Raw genomic sequence first — 20,142 nt, 5'->3', positions numbered from 1 at the left:
TTTATTTTATGGCCAAATTCAATGTTTTTTTTTTTTTTACCAAATATGATACTTTTTGCAACAGTCGATGTATCTTTTACCAAATATGCAATTTTTTTTTTGCCAAATTCAGTATTTTTTTTGTTGAATTCACTTCCTTTCCTACCAAATTCGGTGTCCTCTTTCGCCAACTCTGACATCTTCTTCTGTCACATTTGTTTTTCCCAAAATTGGTACTAGTGGTTAGCACACTGGACTCGCATTCAGGAGGACGATGGTTCAATCCCGTCTCCGGCCATCCTAATTTAGGTTTTCCGTGATTTCCCTAAATCCTTTCAGGCAAATGCTGGGATGGTTCCTTTGAAAGGGCACGGCCGATTTCCTTCCCTCTCCTTCCCTAACCCAAGCTTGCGCTCCGTCTCTAACGACCTCGTTGTCGATGGGACGTTAAACACTAATCTCTTCCTCCTTCCAAGATTGGTATTATTTATTTTGCTAAATTTGGTGTTATTTTTAACAAATTGGGCAATTATTGCCAAATTAGGTGTTTTATTTTGTCAAAATTGGTCATAATTTTTGCCAATGTCAGTGCTATTTTTGTTGTTACATCTACATCTATGCTCTGCAAACCACCCTGAGGTGCATGGCAGAGGATATGTACCATTGTACAAGTTATTAGGGTTTCTTCCTGGTCCAATCACATATGGAGCGTGTGAAGGATTGTCTGAATGCTTCTGTGCATGCAGTAATTATTCTTATCATATCCTCATGGTCCCTGTGTGAGCAATATATAGGGGGTTGTAGTACATTCCTAGGGTAATCATTTCAAGCTGGTTCTTAAAACTTTGTTAATAGACTTTCTTGTGGTAGAGAATGAGATTTTCACTCTGCAGCGGAGTGTGCGCTGATATGAAACTTCCTGGCAGATTAAAACTGTGTGCCCGACCGAGACTCGAACTCGGGACCTTTGCCTTTTGCGGGCAAGTGCTCTACCAACTGAGCTACCGAAGCATGACTCACGCCCGGTACTCACAGCTTTACTTCTGCCAGTACCTCGTCTCCTACCTTCCAAACTTTACTGAAGCTCTCCTGCGAATCTTGCAGAAATAGCACTCCTGAAAGAAAGGATATTGCGGAGACATGGCTTAGCCACAGCCTGGGGGATGTTTGCCCGCGAAAGGCAAAGGTCCCGAGTTCGAGTCTCGGTCGGGCACACAGTTTTAATCTGCCAGGAAGTTTCTTGTGGTAGTTTACATCTGTCTTCATGGATCTTCCAATTCAGTTCCATCAGTACCTCTGTGACACACTCCCATGAATTAAACAAACCTGTAATTGTTCGTGCTGCCCTCCTCTGTATACATTCAGTACTCTCTGTTAGTCCTATTTGGTAGGAGGTGTCCCACATACTTCAGAAATATTCTAGAACTGGTTGCACAAGTGATTTGTAAGCAATCTCGTTGGTAGACAGATTGCACTTCTAGCATTCTATGAATAAACCAAAGTCTACCACCTGTTTTAACTACAACTGAACCTATCTGTTTGGTTTGTTGGTTGGTTTAAAAGAGAGAGAGAGAGAGAGAGAGGGGAGGGGGGGGGGGGGGGAAGGGACCAAACTACAGGGTCATCAGTCCCTTGTTGCTAATAAAACAATGCCCCAAGTGTGAGAATAAGACAGAAGACACACAACACAAAACAGAATGAAAAGAAAAACCACAAGAACAAAGCGAAGGCAATAAACACTAAAGGAACAAAATAGGACAAGGAAGAAACAGACACTAGATACAGAAGAGAGTAAAAGAAGAAAGCAGATTATAGTGGCTGGCCGACCATGAGAATAAAAAGTAAAAGCCAGCCACACTGCAACACACTAGGGTGGAGAACAAAGAGGGACAAAGGACATGCACTAAAACTGAGATCAAATGATAAAACCCATCATCATGAATAAAACTTAAAACTAAATTGGCCAATAAGGCCAGATAAAATGGGTGGCAACGAGTCCGGTAACCAACATATTGTGGCTGGGCAGTCAAAGTGGGACAGTGCACCAAAATATGGGCCACTGTCAACCGGGCACCACACCGACACTGAGGCGGGTCTCCACGGTGCAAGAGGTAACCGTGGGCCACTCAAGCGTGGCCAATGCAGGGCCAGCAGAGGATAACTGATTCCCCTGCGAGAGGCCCACATGGAAGACTTTCACACACTCAAGGTCTCCTTAATGAGATGCAGTTTGTTGTGCATACTGTTATGCCATTCCATCTCCCAAAGCCGAAAAACCCTGTGGCAGAATGCAGGTCAGGTTCAGAGATGCTGATCTTCAGAAGTGGTTTCCGCGTAGCTTGTTTGGCCAGCCTGTCGGCAAGTTTGTTGCCTGGGATTCTGACTTGTCCTGGGGGTCCACACAAACACCATTGAACGATGGGACTGGTCCAGGGCATAGATAGACTCCTGGACTGGTCCAGGGCATAGATAGACTCCTGGATGGACACCAAAGGATGGCAAGGATAGCACTGGTTGATTTCTTGCAGGCTGCTCAAGGAGTCAGTACAAAGAAGAAATGATTCCTTGGGGCATGAACGGATATACTGAAGTGCACGAGATATGGCCACCAGCTCTGCAGTGAATACGCTGCAGCCACCAGGCAAGTAATGCTGTTCAATATGGCCTCTGTGGACAAAGGCGAAGCCCACATTACCATCAGCCATCGAGCCGTCAGTGTAAACCACTTCAGAGCCCCGGAACACTTCAAGAATCTAGAGGACGTGACCGCTGAGAGCTGCAGGGTTAGCGGAGTCCTTAGGGCCATGCGAAATTCCCTGGCAAAGCTTTGGCCTACAGCTACACCACGGAGGTGTACGTGAGTGGACCTCAAGGAAAGGTGGTGAAGCAAAGGACTCCAGTTCAGGCAGATCGCACACAAACCATAATTGTTAGCCCTGACCTGGGCCGCCTATGTGGGAGGTGAACCACTGTGGCTGGGAAAAGAAGATGGTAATTAGGATGTTCAGGAGAGCTATGAATGTGTGCAACGTAACTGGAGAGCAGTTGTGCGCGTCTGATCTTCAATGGAGGGGCTCCAGCCTCCACCAATATGCTTGACACCATACTCATCCCAAAAGTACCCTGTCACTAGTCTAACTCCGCAATGGTGCAATGTGTTGATCAAACAATGCCGAGGGTGCCGATGAACCATAAATCACACTCCCATAGTCAAGGGGGGATTGAACAAGGGCTCTGTACAGCTGCAGCAGCATAGAGCGAACTGTACCCCTGTTGGTGTTGCTCAGGCAGTGGAGGGCACCAAGTTGATGCCAACACTTCCATTTAAACTGACTAAGATGATGAAGCCAAGTCAAACGGGCATCGAAAACCAGACCTAAGAACTGATATGTCTGCATTACAGTGAGTGGATCATCATTAAGGTAAAATGCTGGTTCCGGATGAATAATACGACACCGACGTAAATGTGTGACACACGTCTTCATGGTGCAAAACAAAGCCATGGGCTAGAGCCCATGACTGCACCTTGTGGGTGGATCCCCACTCAGCAACACCAGTACTGGAGCAGCAGTATGAAATGCAGAAGTCGTTTGCATAAACAGAAGGTGAGACGGAGGGCCCGACAGCTGCTGCTAGACCATTAATGAGCACTAAAAGTAGAGACACACTCAATACAGAGCCCTGCAGGACTCCATTCTCCTGGATATGGATGGAGCTATGGGAGGCACCAACTTGGATGGAAAGTACAGAGCAACAGGAAGTTTAGGATAAAAATCTGGAGTGGGCCCCAGAGAGCCTACTCATACAATGTGGCAAGGATATGATTTCGCCAGGTTGTGTCGTATGTTTTACGAAAGTCAAAACAGATGGCAACCAGGTGTTGGCGTCTGGAATTCGGATGGCAGACTCGATGGACACAAGATTATCAGTGGTAGAGCGACCCTGGCAGAAGCTGCGCTGACATGGAGTGAGTAGGCCATGTGACTCCAGGACACAACCTAACTGCCGACATACCATACGTCCCAGCAGCTTACAAAGAAAGTTGATGAGGCTGGTGGGCCGACAGCTATCCACATCAAGCGGATTTTTACCGGGTTTGAGCACCGGAATGATGGCGCTCTCCCACCATTGCGAAGGAAAGACACCATTACACCAGATTCAATTGAAGATGACGAGGATATGTAACTTTTAGTCAGATGAGAGATGTTTAATCACCTGACTGTGGATCCGATCAGGCCTAGGAGTTGTATCGTGGCAATGTGTGAGGGCAATGAGGAGCTCCCACTCAGTAATTGGGGCGTTACAGGATTTATTGTGGTGTGTAGTGAATGAGAGGACTTTCCCTTCCGGCCGCCGAATGAGAGTGCGAAAGGTTGGGGGGGGGGGGGGGGGTAGTTTAGTTCTCCGACGCAGAGGCTCAAGCAAAGCGCTCGGCAATTGCATTTGCTTCGGTAGATAACACAGCATTTCTGGTAACACCGGAACACCTGTTGGGGTCTGGTACCCGAAGAGACGTTTTCTCTTTGCCCAGAGTTGGGAAAGTGACGTATTACACCCAATGGTCGAGAGCTCTCTCCCAACACTCCTGCTTTCGTCGTCTGCCGAGTTGGCAAACGTGGCCATGGAGCCGTTTAAAGTCTATGAGGTGCTCCATTGAAGGGTGCTGCTTATGCCGCTGTAGAGCTCACCAATGCTTCTTAATTGCTTCAGTGACTTCCAGCAACCACCAAGGGACTGCCTTACATTGGGGACACCCTAAGGAGCGAGGGATCACATTTTCAGCTGCAGAAACAATTGTTGTAGTCACCTGCTCAACCATCACATCAATGTTACCGTCTGCGGGAGAATCAACAATGACAGCAGAGGCGAAAGTTTCCCAGCCTACCTTGTTTAAAGCCCATATGGGCAGGTCTCCGTGGGCCTGACACTGGGGAAGTGGTCACTACCATACAGGTCATCATGTGCTCTCCAGTGGATAGATGAGAGAAGTCCTGGGCTGCAAACTGATAAATCAATGGCCGTGTAACTACCATGAATCACACTGAAATATGTAGCGGCCTCAGTATTTAAGAGGCAGAGGTTGAACTGAGACAGTGAAGTTCCGACATCTCTGCCTCTGCCAGTAAGCAAGGTGCCACCCCACAAGGGGTTATGGGTGTTAAAATGTCTCTATAGTAGGAAAGGTTTAGGGAGTTCATCAATCAGTGCAGCTCATACATTCAGGGGTATTGCACTATCTGGAGGAAGATATACATTGCAGACAGTTATTTCCTGTATCGTCCTTATTCTGACAGTCACAGCTTCAAGAGAGGTTTTAAGGGGCACAGTGTCACTAAAGACTGAGTTTAAGACCTAACACAACCTCCACCTGACACTTTATTATAGTCGCTACAGTTCCTGTAATATCCCTTATAGCCGTGGAGGGCAGGGGTGTGCATTGCTGGAAACCAGGTTTCCTGGAGTGCAATGCCGTGTACCTCAGCCAGGTGGTTGAAAAACCCACTCCATCATGAGACTGGAAAGGCGTGGAACATTCACAGAGGTAGTTTACGCCTCAGAGTCACCTGCTGCCACCAATGTATTGCCTGCGAGTCAATATACATTGTGTCTGAGGGTCTGGCAAGATCTAGGTCCTCAGCAGACGCCAAAATCTCGACCCCATCCTCAGAAGCAGAACTTGCAGGTAACGGTGGTGTGGGTGCCACCGCAATTTCCTTGGTCTTAGGGGGTCTTCTTTTTGGATTTCTCTCACTGCTCCTTGTCTTTCCCTGGCTGGGAGGACTTCACTGGCTCAGTCTGCGGGACTGGAAATGAGTATACAGCCCTATGACCAGCTGCTTTTGAGCTCTTCAGCCATTGGTGGGTGTCTTCTTTCCCACTAGCAGAAACCTAGGAAGGGAGTGACCCAAGGGACCCCTTCCAAGCGAGAGAAGCTGAAGAAGACTTACACTTCTCTGGCTTAGAAGTGGGGACAGATGTCTCTGATGGTTTGGTGTGTGTGTGTGGGGGGGGGGGGGGGGGAGTGTCGCTCCTAATGTAGGTGGTGCGGGAGCAACAGGGAGGGAAACGGCACCCGCCATCAAGTGGGCAGGTGTAGCCTTCCGGCTCTCTCAGAGGTGTCTAAGGTAGGCGGAGCTGGTGGTGCCAGAGCTGTTGCAGCAGCGGTGTAAGACGAAGTCATACGTACGGGATGCAGGCGTTCAAATTTTCTCTTAGTCTCAGCGTAGGTCAGTCGGTCCAGGGTCTTGTACTCTATGATTTTCCTTTCTTTCTGGAGAATCCTGCAGTCTGACAAGCACGGCGAATGGTGCTTTCCGCAGTTGACACAGATGGGAGGGGAGGCACATGGAGTAGTGGGATGTGATGGGCACCCGCAATCTCGACCTGTGACACTGGAAGTATATATGGCCAAACTTCAAGCACTTAAAGCACCACATCGGGGGAGGGATATAGGGCTTTACATCACAGTGGTAGACCATCACCTTGACCTTCTTGGGCAATGTATTACCCTTGAAGGCGAAGATGAAGGCACCGGTGGCAACCTGATTATCCCTTGGACCCCGATGGACACGCCAGACGAAATGTACACCTTGCCACTTTAAATTGGTGCGCCGCTCATCGTCAGATTGCAAAAGAAGGTCCCTGTGAAATATGATTCCCTAGACCATATTTCATCTCTTATGCGGAGTGATGGTTACAGAAACATCCCCCAGCTTGTCACACGTGAGTAACCTCCGTGACTGGGCAGTGGGTGCTGTTTTGTTCAAGACTGACCTAGATCTCATTTTGGACAAGCCCTAACCCCCCCCCCCCCCCTCACCAAACCTGTCCTCTTAATGCTCAACAAAAAACTGAGGCTTCATCGTCATGAAAGATTCCCCATCAGCTCTCGAACATTCAAGGTACCAAGGCGAATAAGATCTACTGACATTCTTAGTCTGACATTCCCACCCATGATGTGGTCGGGGAGGGGAATGATTTGGGGTTGTCCTTCTGTGCGTTAAATTGAACTCGTGAATGCTTAAGAGACTGCTGGTGTTTCACTACCAGCGTGAGATGATGGACTACACTTCATCGCGTGTCATCCGGTCTGATGCCACCCAATCTGACCAGGGGCCCTCCGAACGGGTGCCACCCAGCCACAGCAAAGGCTTCCTGGCAGGATGGCCATTGCCTGAGTCCTGATGCCCCAGGGGGATGGGCATTTACCCCTTGGCATATGTGAGGAGTTAACGGCTCATGCATCAGCATATTGACCACTGTGTGGTCAGGGGGCTACAACCAACAGGGTACATGGCAGCCCCACCGCAACGGACTGGCTACCAGCTGGATATCAGGTGCAAAGAGGTCAATTGTCATCATCGACGCAGAAATTGACACTGCATAGTGCATGGTGGAAAACACACCCAGGCAGGTGTCCTCGCCCAAGAGATGGGTCGGACTGAAATACGACGACGGAGAAGTGGGCTCAAGATCTCAATGCATGATGGACACGATGAACCATGTAAGGCGCCCTTCCCCAATTGGCTCACTCTTCGAAAAATTTTGAAAAATGGAGGTCAAAGCCTACAGGGAACCATCACATAAACGCTGAAACATACGAGACTCCTTTTAGTCCCCTCTTACGACAGGCAGGAATACCTCGGACCTATTCTAATTCCCGGACCTGCAGGGGGGATTTTTGGTTTGTGTGGAGTTCAAATCCGTGGTCATCAGCACTTGTACAAAGTCCCAATTTTTACACAGTCCAAGTTCTTTTACACAATCCAATCTAGCCACTGTCATGAATGATGATGAGGACAACACAAACACCCAGTCCCGATTGAACCTATGTTATCTCATTTCATATCCTTACAAAGTGTTACACCCAGGTATTTGTATGATTTGGCTGATTCCAGCACAACTCATTGATATTATAGCCAGAGGATACTACATTTTATGATTTATTTTAGTGCAAAATTTTACATTTCTGAACATTTAAAGCAAGTTTTCTGCACCTCGTTGGAATCTTATCAAGATCTGACTGAATATCAAAGCAGCTTCTTTCACATAGTACTTTATTATACGTAACTGCACTATCTGCAAAAATCCTGATTTTACTATTAATATTGTCTGCAAGGTCATTAATATACAACATGAATCGCAAGGGTCCCAACACGCTTCAATGGGGCGTATCTGACGTTACTTCTACATCTGATGATGACTCTCCAATCCGATGTAACGTGCTGCGTCCTCCCTACCAAATAGTCCTCAATCCAGTCACAAATCTCAGTTCATACCTAATATGACTGTACTTTTGACAATAAGCCTAGGTGCGATACTGCGTCAAATGCTTTTTGGAAATCTAGAAATACTGCATCTATCTGGCTGACTTGATCCAAAGCTTTCAGTATGTCATGTGAGTGAAGTGCGAGTTGGATTTCACATGATCGATGTTTTCGAAATCCATGCTGGTTGGCATTGAGGTCATTCTGTTCATGATACCTCAATGTTTGAGCTCAGAATATGTTCTAAGATTCTACAACAAGTCGATGTCATGGATATTGGATGGTAGTTTTGTGGACTGCTTCTATATCAAATTTCATTACATAGAAAATAAACTGTGATTTTAAAATTATATGTAAGAAACAGCCTTGAGTTGTCAAAACACAGTTTTAATTTGCAGTAACTACCATTTATGAATATTAGTAAAATGCAGTTCACAGATCTATACACTGATTTTGAGTAATTTTAGTTAACACGTAATTGTGTGTTACTTTTCATGTCACCTTCATTGTAAAATTTTCCTGTTGCTACTGATTATATATCACCAAAGTTAAGTGCATATGAGAGACTCTGAATGTAGTTATTTTATGTTACAGCTGGCACTTTCTGACTGCCTGCCAAGTCACTGGTTGTAGCAGTTGGAAATGGCTGCATTGATACTTTCTCCCACCAACTATGAGGTTAAATAAGTTTTCAAATCCTCAAAACCCAGTGCTTGTCAAAGTTCATTATAAGGTATATTTACAGTAAGGTCTGGACACCACGAGCAAGCAGATGCTGTATTGTATATGTGAGAAAATTTTCCAGAGTTGTCTCTATGTCAAACCAAAAAGCAGTAGGCATCGACCTGTCATCAGCCTTGTAAAGTGGGTGGATCAGCACAATGTGGAGAAAAGCTTTGTTTTATGATTATTGAATTTTGATGCCATTTCACACAGATATCATAATTCTGGAAATTGCAATGGAATGGTCACATAAATTAGTGCAGGATACAGATGGTATGTATCATGGTGAGTCACCAGAATACTCTATGTATACAACATTTTTTGTGGACATTATGCAGGAAAATGTTTCATCTTTCATCTAATAGCATTCACAAAAAAAATTACATCTTTCCTTCCCAATAAAGAAATTCATTCCCTGACAACATTTTTAGTGAAACTTCCTGGCAGATTAAAACTGTGTGCCCGACCGAGACTCGAACTCGGGACCTTTGCCTTTCGCGGGCAAGTGCTCTACCAACTGAGCTACCGAAGCACGACTCACGCCCGGTACTCACAGCTTTACTTCTGCCAGTACCTCGTCTCCTACCTTCCAAACTTTACAGAAGCTCTCCTGCGAACCTTGCAGAACTAGCACTCCTGAAAGAAAGGATATTGCGGAGACATGGCTTAGCCACAGCCTGGGGGATGTTTCCAGAATGAGATTTTCACTCTGCAGCGGAGTGTGCGCTGATATGAAACTTCCTGGCAGATTAAAACTGTGTGCCCGACCGAGACTCGAACTCGGGACCTTTGCCTTTCGCGGGCAAGTGCTCTACCAACTGAGCTACCGAAGCACGACTCACGCCCGGTACTCACAGCTTTACTTCTGCCAGTACCTCGTCTCCTACCTTCCAAACTTTACAGAAGCTCTCCTGCGAACCTTGCAGAACTAGCACTCCTGAAAGAAAGGATATTGCGGAGACATGGCTTAGCCACAGCCTGGGGGATGTTTCCAGAATGAGATTTTCACTCTGCAGCGGAGTGTGCGCTGATATGAAACTTCCTGGCAGATTAAAACTGTGTGCCCGACCGAGACTCGAACTCGGGACCTTTGCCTTTCGCGGGCAAGTGCTCTACCAACTGAGCTACCGAAGCACGACTCACGCCCGGTACTCACAGCTTTACTTCTGCCAGTACCTCGTCTCCTACCTTCCAAACTTTACAGAAGCTCTCCTGCGAACCTTGCAGAACTAGCACTCCTGAAAGAAAGGATATTGCGGAGACATGGCTTAGCCACAGCCTGGGGGATGTTTCCAGAATGAGATTTTCACTCTGCAGCGGAGTGTGCGCTGATATGAAACTTCCTGGCAGATTAAAACTGTGTGCCCGACCGAGACTCGAACTCGGGACCTTTGCCTTTCGCGGGCAAGTGCTCTACCAACTGAGCTACCGAAGCACGACTCACGCCCGGTACTCACAGCTTTACTTCTGCCAGTACCTCGTCTCCTACCTTCCAAACTTTACAGAAGCTCTCCTGCGAACCTTGCAGAACTAGCACTCCTGAAAGAAAGGATATTGCGGAGACATGGCTTAGCCACAGCCTGGGGGATGTTTCCAGAATGAGATTTTCACTCTGCAGCGGAGTGTGCGCTGATATGAAACTTCCTGGCAGATTAAAACTGTGTGCCCGACCGAGACTCGAACTCGGGACCTTTGCCTTTCGCGGGCAAGTGCTCTACCAACTGAGCTACCGAAGCACGACTCACGCCCGGTACTCACAGCTTTACTTCTGCCAGTACCTCGTCTCCTACCTTCCAAACTTTACAGAAGCTCTCCTGCGAACCTTGCAGAACTAGCACTCCTGAAAGAAAGGATATTGCGGAGACATGGCTTAGCCACAGCCTGGGGGATGTTTCCAGAATGAGATTTTCACTCTGCAGCGGAGTGTGCGCTGATATGAAACTTCCTGGCAGATTAAAACTGTGTGCCCGACCGAGACTCGAACTCGGGACCTTTGCCTTTCGCGGGCAAGTGCTCTACCAACTGAGCTACCGAAGCACGACTCACGCCCGGTACTCACAGCTTTACTTCTGCCAGTACCTCGTCTCCTACCTTCCAAACTTTACAGAAGCTCTCCTGCGAACCTTGCAGAACTAGCACTCCTGAAAGAAAGGATATTGCGGAGACATGGCTTAGCCACAGCCTGGGGGATGTTTCCAGAATGAGATTTTCACTCTGCAGCGGAGTGTGCGCTGATATGAAACTTCCTGGCAGATTAAAACTGTGTGCCCGACCGAGACTCGAACTCGGGACCTTTGCCTTTCGCGGGCAAGTGCTCTACCAACTGAGCTACTGAAGCACGACTCACGCCCGGTACTCACAGCTTTACTTCTGCCAGTACCTCGTCTCCTACCTTCCAAACTTTACAGAAGCTCTCCTGCGAACCTTGCAGAACTAGCACTCCTGAAAGAAAGGATATTGGAGACATGGCTTAGCCACAGCCTGGGGGATGTTTCCAGAATGAGATTTTCACTCTGCAGCGGAGTGTGCGCTGATATGAAACTTCCGCGAAAGGCAAAGGTCCCGAGTTCGAGTCTCGGTCGGGCACACAGTTTTAATCTGCCAGGAAGTTTCATATCAGCGCACACTCCGCTGCAGAGTGAAAATCTCATTCTGGAAACATTTTTAGTGATGAAAAGACGTTGACAACTGTCACTCATTGGTTCCAATTCCTGTTTCAGCATAGTTTAAGGTTGCTGACCTTAAAAAGTGGCTCGTACTATGTCTTTACATTTATTCAACTGCTGAATAAATAAATGCTGCTAATAAATTAAAATTGCCAACTGTCGATGTTTAAACTGAACATTTATTTTCACTCCGACATATATATTGATCACGTCGCAGTTTACGATGTTCATTAGCTAACATCTGAGTGAGTTATGATTATAACTCATTGAAGCTGGGTATCTATAGCTGGAATCTGGATATGCAACTGCAATACAAAACCAATGGCATTGCATCTCCTATCTTTCCTTATAGTGTTCATTAGTTTACAGAATTTAAGATCAGTGCACTAAATAGTATCCACTGAATTCAACTTAAATGAGGTACAATTTACAACAATCCTTCCAATTTAAATCACACAATTAATGGCACTAACTGACCGTGAGAGTGTCTTGGTGCTGGCTGACTAGAGAATCATTACACATTGGCTGTCCAACTTCTACTGACCAGTATACAATGAACTTTGCTGTAGCATGGCAGTGGCAGGCAACAGCATCGTCCATGGTACGTATTTCACAGCTCATATATGGCAGTTTCTCCACAAAATGTAACAATGGTATTGGAAGCAATACATTTACATTTAACTATTATGTTATTTTGATTAGCAAACAGCCACATAGGCCTATTCTTTAAATGGTTTTAATACTGGATTCTATCTTCATTAGCAGAATTTGAGTTCTGCATTTTCTCTTCCACATTTCTTACTACTGCCATCCAAGAATATTCTAGAAACCAAATCTCATATTTTAAGATATTTCGACAACTAACCAGTTTTCTTAGCAGTGTTACATATTTTAAATGGAGAAAAATTAAGGCGGCTAAACGGTAACACTGAATGTTTGAAAGGTCTGCATTAGTAAATTTGGAAAATATGTGTTTTATCAGACAAAGACAGATTATGTGAGAAAAAGGGAAAACATGTATTTATGTTAGGTGTTATATCAGAACAAGGAGTTATTCTACTTTGCTAGATTTTAGTAGAAACTGGATGTTGACCCCAAAGAATTAAGTGACTATCAGTTCTGTTGAGCAGTATGTTCATAATTACCACAGACAACTACTGTATTTGATCTATTAAATTTATCTTGATAACCATGTCTCCTTCCTGTTTATTTTCCTACAGAAACTTACTTTTCAAATAAACCAAGTACATGCACATGGCTCTCCTAAAAGGTTCAACATTTATTTCCAATGAACACTATAGTCACATACTATATTTACCACTTAGAATGTGGGCACGTTTCTTGACAAGAAAATTACCATCTCAAATACCATTAAAATGTATTTACCATCTTATGGCAGCCATCGATGAGTCACAGTTCAAAGTCGCACTCTTTTGGTAGATTCTGCAAGCAATAATAAATACCGTCAGTCGTTAAGAGATCATATTTATTTCTCTTTCTTTCAATCGTCTAACGCAGTACAAGAACAGCAATAATCTTTAGAGGTATCTTTACTAAATGTACAGAAAACAGCAAATGATGATGATTAATAAAAATGGTTATATTCAATGCAGGTTGGTGTTCTTCTCAAGCACTTTAGTTAGAATTCACTAATAATAAATAGCGAGTTGAAATGAAGTTACAAGTTTAAAAAGTTAACTACACAATGTTTGTTATAACATGATCCTGAATTTTTTTTTTTTTTTTTAGACTGAAATGTTCATGTTTGAGGAGCTTCGTTTTTCATGCCTTTAATGCTTCTACCCTGCAAATAAAATGATAATCATGTCCATGAAAAGGTGCTAATCGATATAAAGTCTGCATGAGAGAATCAACCATACAACTCAACATGACATTTCAAAACACAAACACTTAGTTGGTATCTACATGAAGACACCAATTTATACATGGTACTTCAGTTATAACAGCTGAAAAAAGTTACTGTCCCTCGATAATGCTGAGGAAGCAGCAAGGAAAGCCTAGTAGATTACTCTAACATCTGAAATTTTGTTTCCATGTATCACCCAAGGGTAACCCTCTTCTATGTCACACAAGACAGTCTCTGCATGAAATAATTCTCTGCAGATTTCACATATCGAGATACTCAGCTCTGGGAATTGTACTAAAATGACACAGTTACCACTGAATTTTGCCACAAAACTTTGGAGGCCCTGCAGAAGGAGTGTCATTTATTCTGCAGCATGCTAAAAACGTTCATTTTAGTCTCATTTGTTTTTGCAAGTGTGTTAAACAATTGGTAGCATGATCAAAAAGTTTCACAGAAGCACAATGAGCTCCTGCAAGTGCATTAGAGACACTATACTGAACATTATTTTTTTTAACTGTACTTATATTCCAAATTCATATTTCGGCTTCTACCAGTTTTTCCATTGATGTTTAAAGCTTTCCCGGCGTACTGATTGTTCCATAAAAACACGGGAGAACTGCCGGATATCAGTAACTTCCTGCCACGATATTTCGGCGCAGAGTCTTCTGGCCATCTTCAGGTGAATGCCACTGTAGTAGTACTGGCGAGTATGCGCTGAGCTCCGCTATTTAAAGCCTTCTGAGGGGACATTGCGCATGCGCTGCTCAGCGTGCGCGTTCATAACGGCTCCGTGCGCTGCGCCTCGCGCCCTCCACTGCGAAAGCCTGGCGTATCGGTGTCAGGTCGATTTCCATCTTTATGCAGATAACTATGTCGACTACGAAGTTTCTCTGTAACAGGATTCCAAGCAGAGTTCAGCTGATAACCGCTATCTCGATTGATGAGAGTCTCATTGTCAGACAATCTTATTTCCACAGATTCATTGATAATCGAGCTCCAAAAGTTTGATGTATGGGCCAAAATTTTTGTGTCGTCGTAATTCATGGAATGGTCTGTGGAAATACAATGTTCGGCGATTGCGGACTTGGTGGGTTGGAGAAGGCGAGTATGCCGTTGGTGTTCTACAATGCGTTCCTGCACAGTTCGTGTTGTTTGCCCTATATATGATTTGCCGCATTCACACGGAATTTTGTAAACACCTGGTTTACGCAGGCCCAGGTCGTCTTTAACGGATCCCACCAGTGATGAAATTTTGGAAGGAGGGCGAAAGATGACTCTCACTTGATACTTTCTCAATATTCTGCCTATCTGTGAAGAAATATTCCCAATAAATGGTAGATAAACAGTCGACCTGAAGGCCTCCTCCTCTTCCTTGTTCTGTCGTTTGTAGGTCTTCATCACTCTGTTCACTATCTCTGACGCCGACAGTCTTCAAGCGGAACTGGAACACCTGCAAAAAGTATTTTTGAAGAATGGCTTTTCACCTAGGCAAGTGAACATTGTGGAACACCAACGGCATACTCGCCTTCTCCAACCCACCAAGTCCGCAATCGCCGAACATTGTATTTCCACAGACCATTCCATGAATTACGACGACACAAAAATTTTGGCCCATACATCAAATTTTTGGAGCTCGATTATCAATGAATCTGTGGAAATAAGATTGTCTGACAACGAGACTCATCAATCGAGATAGCGGTTATCAGCTGAACTCTGCTTGGAATCCTGTTACAGAGAAACTTCGTAGTCGACGTAGTTATCTGCATAAAGATGGAAATCGACCTGACACCGATACGCCAGGCTTTCGCAGTGGAGGGCGCGAGGCGCAGCGCACGGAGCCGTTATGAATGCGCACGCTGAGCAGCGCATGCGCAATGTCACCTCAGAAGGCTTTAAATAGCGGAGCTCAGCGCGTACTCGCCAGTACTACTACAGTGGCATTCACCTGAAGATGGCCAGAAGACTCTGCGCCGAAATATCGTGGCAGGAAGTTACTGATATCCGGCAGTTTTCCCGTGTTTTTATGGAACAATCAGTACGCCGGGAAAGCTTTAAACATCACATCAACCAACTCTACGGGGAGGAAGTGATGGAATGTATTCGAAGATTCGACAAGTTACGTGAAAGAAGAGCGAGGCTGCTGAGCTCGTTGATATTCTTATTAAGTTGCAGAGACAAGGGCATTATTCCAACGTTTGCCAAAATTGTGCATTTCATAAATACCACTGCTGCAAACAACATCAAACGTAAAGCAAGCATGGCTTTGGTTAGAGAAAGGATTCGTTTTACTCGGTGTGAATTGGATTCTGTGTCAACGGACATGTTCCACATACATTTGGAATTGGCAGTAAGGCTATCTTCTCTGTCGTAGGACTGGGTGGATGGTGTGACATGGGCTAAAGCAAACTGGAGCCATGATAAAGCTGTGACGAGGCAAACTGCCAAGATTGACAGACTTTCTAAACAGATGCAGCAGGAAGTTCCAACTCGACGTTCTGTTGTTAATTTGACAGAGAAAACTTTAGATGATGCGACTGTGTCTGTGCTAGCAAAAGGACTGAATTTTGCTCCCACACCTGTTTCACCGCCACTAGTGGATCTCGTCAGTGCCATCGAAGAAGCTGTACGCCGTCTTGATACAGATGAAGCGGAGGAAGTTCGTCGAGAGTCTTGTCGTGTGTTGACCAAGGGTGCGCCAATGAAGAATAACATCTCGCCCATGGAGAGGATAGCCCTCCGTAACTTACGAGTAGATGTGGATACAGCAGTCTTAAAATCTGACAAAGGAAACGCTACTGTCCTCATACCAAGAGATGACTATATTAATAAGAGTAGCGTGAAAAACAGCAGAACTTTTATCAAATAGTTCTCTACCGAAGGAGGTCATCAAGAGACTGAAACCAAACAGTTCAGTTCCACCTAGGCTATATGGACTGCCTAAGATCCACAAGGAAAATGTGCCATTACGTCCAATTGTGAGTAACATTGGAGCAGCCACCTACGACCTAGCAAAATTCTTGGCATCTCTGCTCAAACCAGTGATAGGCAAGTGTGCACATCACATAAAGAATTCTGGTGATTTTATCAGTCGACTTCGGTCACTACAACTGCAAAGTAGTGATTTATTGGTCAGTTTTGATGTGGTTTCACTGTTTACAAAGGTGCCTCTGGTGGACTCACTACATCTCATTGGCAATATTTTTCATGCAGACATTACAGCATTGTTTGAGCACACTCTCTCCTCTACATATTTTATATTTAACAACGAATTTTACGAACAATCTGATGGTGTCGCCATGGGGAGTCCTTTGTCTCCCCTGGTGGCCAATCTTTTTATGGAGGATTTTGAGGAGAGAGCACTCGACTCTGCCACTTTTAAACCGACAGTATTTTGGCGGTACGTTGACGACACTTTTATAGTGTGGCCTCATGGTCTGGACCGTCTCCAAGAATTTTTACGCCACACGAACTCCGTACATGAAAACATAAAATTTACCATGGAGATAGAGAGAGATGGTTGTCTGCCATTTTTAGACGTCTTGGTGCGACGGAAGAGTGATGGCACACTTGGTCACTCGGTGTACGGAAAGCCCACTCATACAGACCTGTATCTAACAAGCTACTAGTTGCCACCATCCAGCACAAACAATGGGCATTCTCAAAACCTTGGTCCACCGTGCCCATACTATCTCTGACACCGACAGTCTTCAAGCGGAACTGGAACACCTGCAAAAAATATTTTTGAAGAATGGCTTTTCACGTAGGCAAGTGAACAGAGTGATGAAGACCTACAAACGACGGAACAAGGAAGAGGAAGAGGCCTTCAGTTCGACTGTTTATCTACCATTTATTGGGAATATTTCTTCACAGATAGGCAGAATATTGAGAAAGTATCAAGTGAGAGTCATCTTTCGCCCTCCTTCCAAAATTTCATCACTGGTGGGATCCGTTAAAGACGACCTGGGCCTGCGTAAACCAGGTGTTTACAAAATTCCGTGTGAATGCGGCAAATCATATATAGGGCAAACAACACGAACTGTGCAGGAACGCATTGTGGAACACCAATGGCATACTCGCCTTCTCCAACCCACCAAGTCCGCAATCGCCAAACACTGTATTTCCACAGACCATTCCATGAATTACGACGACACAAAAATTTTGGCCCATACATCAAACTTTTGGAGCTCGATTATCAATGAGTCTGTGGAAATAAGATTGTCTGACAATGAGACTCTCATCAATCGAGATAGCGGTTATCAGCTGAACTCTGCTTGGAATCCTGTTATAGAGAAACTTCGTAGTCGACGTAGGTATCTGCATAAAGATGGAAATTGACCTGACACCGATACGCCAGGCTTTCGCAGTGGAGGGTGCGAGGCGCAGCGCACGGAGCCGTTATGAATGCGCACGCTGAGCAGCGCATGCGCAATGTCACCTCAGAAGGCTTTAAATAGCGGAGCTCAGCGCGTACTCGCCAGTACTACTACAGTGGCATTCACCTGAAGATGGCCAGAAGACTCTGCGCCGAAATATCGTGGTAGGAAGTTACTGATATCCGGCAGTTCTCCCGTGTTTTTATGGAACAAGTTTTTCCATTCTTCTGTGAAGGATTTGTGTTAGCGTTTTGCAGCCGTGACGTACTAAACTTATAGTTCAGTAATTTTCACAACTGGCAGCACCCGCTTGCTTTGGAATTGGAATTATTATAGTCATCTTGAAGTCTGAGGGTATTTCATCTATCTCATACATCTTGCTCACCAGATGGAAGATTTTGTAATGACTGGCTCTCCCAAGGTTATTAGTAGCTCTAACAGATGTTTACTCCCGGGCCCTTGTTCCAGCTTAAGTCTTTCAGTGCTTTGTCAAATTCTTCACGTAGTAGCATATCTCTCTCTACATCCTCTTCCTCTACATCCTCTTCCTCTACATCCTCTTCCTCTACATCCTCTTCCTCTACATCCTCTTCCTCTACATCCTCTTCCTCTACATCCTCTTCCTCTTCCATTTCCATTATGTTGCCCTCAAGTACATCTCCTTTGTATAGACCCTCTATTCTATATACTCCTTGCCTCCTTTTTTCCCTTCCTTGCTTATGACTGGTTCTCCATATGACTCTTCATAGTCACACAGCTGCTTCTCTTTTCCCCAAAGGTGTCTCTATTGTCCTGTATGCAGCATCTATCTTACCCCTAATGATACATACTTCTACCTCCCTACATTTGTCCTCTAGCCATTCCTGCTCAGCCATTTTGCACTTCATGCCGATCTCATTTTTTAGATTTTGCATTTCCTTTTGCCTGCTTCATTTATTGCATTTTTTATGTTTTCTCCTTTCTTTGATTAAATTCAGTATCTCTTGTTACCCAACGATTTCTACTAGCCCTCTGCTGCCTTCACTATTTCATCTCCCAAAGCTACCCACTTTTCTTATATTTTATTCCTTTCCCTTGTTCTTGTCAGTCATTCCCTAATGCTCTCTGAAATCCTCTACAACCTTTGGTTCTTTCAGTTTATCCAGGTCCCATCTGCTTAATTACCTACCTTTTTGCAGTTTCGTCAGTTTTTATGTGCCATTCATAACCAATAAAGCATGGCCAATCCACATATATCTCTGGAAAAGTCTTACAATTTAAAATCTTGTAGCAGTTCCACCTGCTTTATTTATTTCTTCATTTGTTGTCCCTGGTGTCAGCGTACTGCGTTGCTACACTAGCTGAAAAATGGGGGTTTGTAGTTTGGACACTGACTACTGTAGATAATGTAGCCGGCAGCTACACATTTGTGTTTCACCGTACTTTACTTTCACTTTGCATAACCCCATATAATGCACAGTTATACATGTATGGCCAGTTTGCTGTCTCTCTCCCACCCCACCACCACAAACCCAATACACTGTCTAGGCTGTGATGCTTCATTGCAGTCGACAGTGCCAGTGAATTTTAATTGAATATCATTTAAGTTATTGGTAACAGTACAATTTTTTTGTTAGCAGCTAGTTTTATAATGGAAGAAGATGAAAGGTATTCACGTGATGTGGGCTGTAAATTGAAAGTAATAGCATATGCTGAACAACATGGAAACAGAACAATCAAGCAGCATTTCAGCCCTCCACCTACAGAAAAAACCATTTGCAGTTGGCAGGCTGGTGTCAACATCTACAGAAAACCAGTGTGGAACTAAGCCAAAATGCGAATAGGGACGAAAATCCTCTGACATTTGATGTGCTGAGTAATAGAACTGTAGCCATGAAAGGTGCTGAAACCATAAATATAAAAACAAGTGGACATGAAAAAATACACTACACTTTTGTTCTTTCATGCTGAGCTGACAGCCAATGATTGTTTTCATGCCCAAAACACTGCCAAAACCTTCTGAAATACTGCCAGAAATTGTTGTTCATGTACATGACGAAGGTGGAATGGATGAGGCTTGTATGAAATTATGGATTGACGAGGTGTGGGAGAGAACGAAAGGTGTTTTACTGAAGATGAGTTCTCTTCTTGTGCTAGATCAGTTTAGCTGTCATGTGAAAAATTCTGTGGAGAGTAATTGAGACAGGAAACTACAGAGCTTGCTGTTATTCTGGGAGGACTGACTTCACAATTGCAACCTCTTGATGTCTCCATAAATAAACTACTTA

General features: G+C 44.7%; 1 long non-coding RNA gene and 1 other non-coding gene across 3 annotated transcripts in view; both read right to left on the bottom strand.

The window, feature by feature from the left end:
* LOC126100405 (uncharacterized) overlaps positions 1-20,142 on the bottom strand; it is a 64,917-nt gene that overhangs the window by 16,898 nt on the left and 27,877 nt on the right. For both annotated transcript variants that reach the window (XR_007522170.1, XR_007522171.1), the window contains one exon: positions 13,022-13,078. This is a non-coding gene — a long non-coding RNA (uncharacterized LOC126100405). The remainder of the gene's footprint in view (positions 1-13,021; positions 13,079-20,142) is intronic.
* Positions 917-991, bottom strand: Trnal-caa (transfer RNA leucine (anticodon CAA)). Its single transcript has one exon. It is a non-coding gene; the product is annotated as a tRNA-Leu (tRNA).

The sequence above is a fragment of the Schistocerca cancellata genome, chromosome 9, assembly GCF_023864275.1.
Source record: "Schistocerca cancellata isolate TAMUIC-IGC-003103 chromosome 9, iqSchCanc2.1, whole genome shotgun sequence".
Classification (NCBI taxonomy): Eukaryota; Metazoa; Arthropoda; class Insecta; order Orthoptera; family Acrididae; genus Schistocerca; species Schistocerca cancellata.
The sequence above is the reverse complement of the archived record's forward strand: the minus strand, read 5'-3'. Positions and strand labels throughout refer to the sequence as shown.